Here is a 6,592-nt window from a genome sequence, read left to right as displayed (position 1 = left end):
CCCCGCCCCCAACACGCACAGTGGCTGGGTTATTATGCAGGTTCAAACAGCCTCCTCCGCCCTCATACACACTTATACTGTAATTTAGTGAGATTTTCTTAGATCCTCTTGTCAGGTTACCCTTGTTTCATGGGTTGAAGTGGATAGAGAGACCTGCTTGATCAGAACAATACCGGGGAAGGCGTGTATGCCCACAGAACAGTTTTTCAGGAAGACACGAGTAGGAGTCGCATTGTTACAGAGGAAGCCAGCCTCCACTCTCAGGCAGGCTCCAGCACTGTGACCTTGACTGAATCACTTCATGTCTCCAAGCCTTCATTTACTGGCTACACTTGTATATCAATTTGTAGGTTGCTGAGATGGTTCAGTTTGTAGGAGCGCTTACAACAGAGCCTGGCATAGTAGAAAGAGAGAGAGTCCCAAAGACTGTCCTCTGACCTCTACATGTGCACTATACAGAGGGTGTGGCCATAAAGAAGTGGCTGCACCCCCCACAGTAATAATAATAATAACAACAATAACAATAATGGTGATGATAATAATAGTAACCAGAGGTTAGGAAGATGACTCAGTAGTCAAGAGCCCAGACCAACTGGGATTGTCACAAGCACCTGCCACTTATATTCTATCTGGACTCCACCCCCACAGTTACCTGGCAGCAGCCAGGTATGCTCCTCCCTACAGTTACCTGGCAACAACCGGGTAGGCCTGGCCCACTATAAAAGGGGTGGCTTGACCCCTCCTCTATCTCTTGCCTCTATTCTCCTCTATTCTCTTGCCTCTCTCCCCATTCCCTTCCCCACTCTCTCCACGTGGTCATGGCCTGCCTCTACTTCTCTACTCTCTCCTTCTCTCTGCCTTTCTCTGCCTCTACTACTCTCTTAACTCCCCTCCCCATGCCCTAAATAAACTATTCTATGCTATACCATCATGAGGCTGGTCCCTCAGAGGGAAAGGATGCCTTGGCATGGGCCCAATGAGACATCTCCTTCCCCCACACCCAGCCAGAACATATTCTTTTGTTTGTTTGTTTTTTGTTTGTTTTTGTTTTTTTTTTTCAAGACAGGGTTTCTCTGTGTAGCCCTGGCTGTCCTGGAACTCACTCTGTAGACCAGGCTGGTCTTGAACTCAGAAATCCTCCTGCCTCTGCCTCCCAAGTGCTGGGATTAAAGGCATGTGCCACCACTGCCTGGCTTTTTTTTTTTTAAAGATTTATTTATTATTATATGTAAGTACACTGTAGCTGTCTTCAGATACTCCAGAAGAGGGCATAAGATTTCATTACGGGTGGTTATGAGCCACCATGTGGTTGCTGGGATTTGAACTCAGGACCTTTGGAAGAGCAGTCGGTGATCTTAACCACTGAGCCATCTCTCCAGCCCTGCAATTTGTCTTTTTATGATCACAATACCTATAACATTGTATTACCAGCTCCTGGGGATCTGACATCTTCTTCTGGGGTCAGTGAGCACTTGTATTCACATAAGGATACACATACTCACGACACACACACATACACACACTTCTCTCTCTCTCACATACACACATAACACATATACACACAAACACAGACACAAAAAGATTACATTTTTTATTTTTATTTTTTCCAAGAAAGGGATTCTCTGTGTAGCCTTGGCTGTCCTGGAGCTTGCTCAGCAGGCCTTAAACTCACAGAGATCCACCTGCCTCTGCTTACTGAGTGCTGGGATTAAAGGTATGTGCCACCTAGCTTACCAAAAAAAGTTTATTTATTTATTTATTTATTTATTTATTTTAAAATTAAGGCTAATTTGTATTACAGTATCCAAAGGATTGTTTTAAGTTCATAGACATAAGTAATTATGTCCACTAGATAAATGTTAGTCCTGGCTATTCCTGTATGTAATAGCTCCATTATTACAGCTGGAGAGAGCTGGGGAGGGGAAGGGAGGACTGGGTGCGGGGAGGGGGAGGGCTAGACAGACTGCTACATGCAGGCTCTGCACTGCTATGCTGGGTTGCTAACCTGGCTTGGTAGGATTGCTATGAGGATGAAGGCACCGAACAGAGTGTATATATTTTACCCCATGTAATGTATGGCCGGGCAGTCCCAGGAATCCTCTTCCCATCCCTGTTCCTTCATTGTTCAGGTTGTAATTCCAGCACTCAGGAGGTAGAGGCAGGAGGTCATCTTCGGCTTCACATATATTTATTTGTGTGTGTGAGAGATCTAGGAATATGCTATGAGGTAACTAGCCAGCTGAAGTACAGATGTGATCAGCTACTGTATCTGAAGAGGAGACTGGGAACTTGGTGCCTCACACAGTTATATGACTCCACACACACCCATGGACTTCACCTGCACTACTGGATTCCACTCACTTGCCCTGTGCATCCCACCTTACAGGATTGTCTCCCCGGCAGAAGTTCTAGTCCCTAATCCCAAGGAGGATTCTAGGAGTTTGATGCCAGCCTGGGTTGTTTAGTTAGTTTCAGATCAACCTGAGTTAAGAGTTAGGCCCTATATCAAATCTTTCTGTTTGTCCCTCCACCCCCCAAAGGGATTTATTACAAAGCTTTTTATTATAATTATGACATTTATTGATATATAAACAAAAGCTCCCTGGCTTGTGTTAGGGTTACATTGTGATAAATGCATCATAAGGTTGAAAATATTATAAGTCAAAAAGGATTTAAGGGCTTGGTAGGTAAGAAAGATCTCTAACTGTATAAATATGAGGACCTGAGTTTGAATCTTGAGCACCCATGTAAAAACCTGTGCATGGCAGCATGTGTGCCTGAAACCCTAAGGCTCTGTGTGGAGGGCTGGAAACAGACTGTTGGGCCTTGCTGCTTTTAGTCTAGCTCTGGGTTCAGTGAGAGACCCTGCCACAAAGGAACAAGGTAGTAATAGAACCGGATATTCTTCTTTGCTATTTTTATACTAATGTAGTGGGCAGGGACACACATATGCATAGAGTATGTCCTAATTAGGTTTCTATTGTTAGGATAAAGATCATGAACAAATGTAACTTGAGGAGGCAAAGGTTTATTTGGCTTACATTTCCCAGGTCACACTCTGACGCTGACAGAAGTCAGGGTAGAAACTCAGGCCAGTTACAGCATTACCCCACTCCTGGAACCAACTTCTGTCTTAGGGGTTTCCATTGCTGTGAAGAGACACCATGACCAAGGCTACTCTTACAAAGGAAAACATTTAATTGGGGCTGGCTTACAAGTTCAGGGGTTTAGTCTGTTATAGGCATGGTGGGAAACATGGTGGTGTACAGGCAGACGTGGTGCTGGAGAAGGAGCTGAGAGGTCTCCATTTGGATCTATAGGCAGCAAGGAGAGAGAAAGTCACTGGGCCTGGGGTTTTGAAACCTCAACACTCACTCCCAGTGACAAACTTCCTCCAAGGAGGCCACAGTTACTTCGACCACACCTTCTAATCCTTCTCAAAGAGTGCTACATCTTGTTCAAAGCCAGTCTGGTCTACAGAATGAGTTCCAGGACAGCCAGAGCTACACAAAGAAACCCTGTCTCAAAAAAAAAAAAAAAAAAAAAAAAAAAAGAGTGCTACACCTTGATGACTAAGCAGTCAAATATATGAACCTTCTTATTCAAACCACCGTAATCCTCAATCAAGATCCATCTTGTGGTGTGTGATGGATTTCCCGTCTTTTGAAGGCTGAATGCTATTCTATACATGTACACACTATATTTTCCTTATCTGTTGGTACCTCGGATACTACTCTACCACATGTGTGTACTACATTTTTCTTATCTGTCGATACACTGGTGAACACTTGAGATATTATTACATTTCTTTTGCTATTGGGAACATTGCTGCAGTGAATATAGAAATGCACTATTTCCTTGAGACTGTGTCTTTAAAAATATTTAAAAAAGGCTAGGGTTGGTGGTGCACACTTTTAATCCAAGCCCTCAGGAGTTAGAGGCAGGTGGATCTCTGTGACTTCTAGACCAGTTTGCTCTACACAGCAAGTTCCAGGCCAGCCAGAGCTACAGAGAGATTCTGTCTCAAAACAACAAAGTAACACATTTTCAAACTAATTTTAGCTAGCATACAAGGCAGAAACTGGCGTCATAGCATCTTCATACATATGTGTGGGTCAGCATTCCCCCTGCCGTGGGGGTGATAGGAAAGCCACTGCGTCACTGACCCGGTGGGGTGTGTGTGTGTGTGGGGCGGGGAGTCAGGCAAAACACAGAGTGCTTGACTGTGTTTACCCTGTGCTGCTGCTGTACAGTGCTGGCTTTAGGGAAGCTCTGAGACACTGCTCAGGCGGTAGAAAAATGCAGTCTAAGATGTGGGGGGCTGAAGCTAGGGTTGAAGAGTCTGGGACCTGGGGCTCCCAAACTCCTGAAAATCCCAGTGCCACTGGGTGGAGGAGAGTTGGGAAGAGAGTTGGAGACCCTTGGGCTGAGGACATCAATGAGCTCAGGGGAATGGAAACTCCGGCTTAACTCATTGGCAATTGTCCTTAGCTTGGCGGTGATTGTCTGGGAGCACAGAGAGGCCTTCTGCAGCAGGCTTAGGCAGTGCCAATCAATAGTCGAAGGCTTTCCCATGCTATCCATGGAGGTTCTTGACGAAAGAGACAGTCCTTGGTTCCAAACCGTTTATTGGTTGTTCATGGAGGAAAATGGGTGCATACCATCTTCTTAGGGTAGAGCAGAAATTAAATATCTTTTGCAGGGAGTAATGTCTGGGAAGGGACACTTATTGGCTAAAATCAGGGCCTCTAGATACCTCATTACTGTGGAGAACTCTGACCCGATATGGGAAGTGTGGTCACGTGTTCCAGGTGAAGAGTCTAGTGGGGAGCAGGGAGATGCCTACTGTCTCAGATGGGTGCCTGGGTGCCAGAGTCTCAGACCTACCCAACCTTACTAAGTTTTCTGGTATGGTCCACTGTCCCACATGTATTATTCTCCCTTGTTCTCACCCTTCCCCCTTCCTCACTACCTCTCCCTGTAGTCCCTTGCCCTCTAGCTGGCTGGCAGTTCTTCGCGCAACTACTCTCTGCTTCCGTTTCCCTGTCACAGGTTTATTCTCTTTCTATTTCCTACCTCCCTTGAGAAATCTTTCCCAAACCCATTTCTCGTTTCCTAAACATCAAATGCATACATATTAATTCATTGCGTGTGTATGTATGTGTGTGTACGCGCATGTTTGTGGTTCAGTACTTGCATGTGTCCATTTAGATCCATGAAACCAGAGGTCTGTCTGATATCTTCCTCAAATCGATCTACAAACACACACACACACACACATACACACGTGTGCACACACACACAAAAACTTATTTTTGTTGAAATGTATTATAATTTATTCCGGATACATCCTTTCATTTTTTCTTTTCTTTTTTTTTTTTTTTTTTTTTTTTTTTTTTTTTTTTTTTTTTTTTTTTGGTTTTTCGAGACAGGGTTTCTCTGTGTAGTCCTGGCTGTCCTGGAACTCACCCTGTAGACCAGGCTGGCCTTGAACTCAGAAATCCACCTGCCTCTGCCTCCCAAGTGCTGGGATTAAAGGCATGCACCCCCTCCACACAGATTTTTATTTTCATTTATTTATTTTTCTTTATTGTACCTCTTGTGTTCCCTGCTTTGTACCTGGTAGCTCTCGGCTTGGATGCATTTCAACATCTCTTGGGGGGCGCGGCTACTTACATTGAAAGTTGTTCCAATGGAGTTGGTTTTACTTCAGCCTTTTTTCTTTTTGTAAGTTACAGTCTTATTTATGTGTGTGCGCATGAGGGTGCCTTGGTATACATGTGGAAGTCTAAAGACACTTCCTTCCACCATGTGCATCCTAGGGATTGAACTCAGGTCATCAGCTATGTTGGCAAGCACCTTTACTGGCTGAGCCATCTTGCCAGCCATTGTTTGGTTTTTGAGGCAGGATCTCATATAATCTAAACTGCCTTCACACTTTGTTACTGAGGAGGATCTTGAGTCCTGGTCTTTGGGCCTGTGAGCATTCACACATTTACTCTGTTAATGAGGATTTTGAGTTCCTGGTCCTCTGGCCTGTGAGCATGCGCACACTTACTCTGTAACTGAGGAGGATCTTGTGGTCCTGGGCCTCTGCTGGGCCTGTGAGCATGCGCCATCCTGCTTGGCTCTTACCCACTTCTGGTTTGGTAGACCCAGGTGGAATGTGCAGACTCCTATACAGGAAAAGTTCCCATGAGGCATTTATGGTGTCTGAGGCCACACTTTCTGTCTTTCACTAGACATGCTCCTGGGGTTTAGAATGACTGGCATCCCTCCAGGTCTTTCCTCATGATGCTTGCTCTGCTTCCAATGCCCTTTGTCCACACATTTCCTTCGTGAACTTCTACTGAAGCCTCAGTTGGAATGAAGTTTTCCTCACTGAGTCTCTCTCTCTCTCTCTCTCTCTTTCTCTCTCTCTCTCTCTCTTTCTCTCTCTCTCTCTCTCTTTCTCTCCCTCCCTCCCTTCCCCCCTCTCCCTCTCTCCCTTTGTCTTTTGGTGCTTGGGATTGAATTTATGTCTTTGTTGTGCTAAGGAAGTACTCTAGCATTGAGTTATATCCCTAACACCAGCCACCCCCCCCCCCCCCCC

The sequence above is a fragment of the Mastomys coucha genome, unplaced genomic scaffold (genome assembly GCF_008632895.1).
Source record: "Mastomys coucha isolate ucsf_1 unplaced genomic scaffold, UCSF_Mcou_1 pScaffold5, whole genome shotgun sequence".
Taxonomy (NCBI): domain Eukaryota; kingdom Metazoa; phylum Chordata; class Mammalia; order Rodentia; family Muridae; genus Mastomys; species Mastomys coucha.
Note: the sequence above shows the minus strand (reverse complement) of the source record.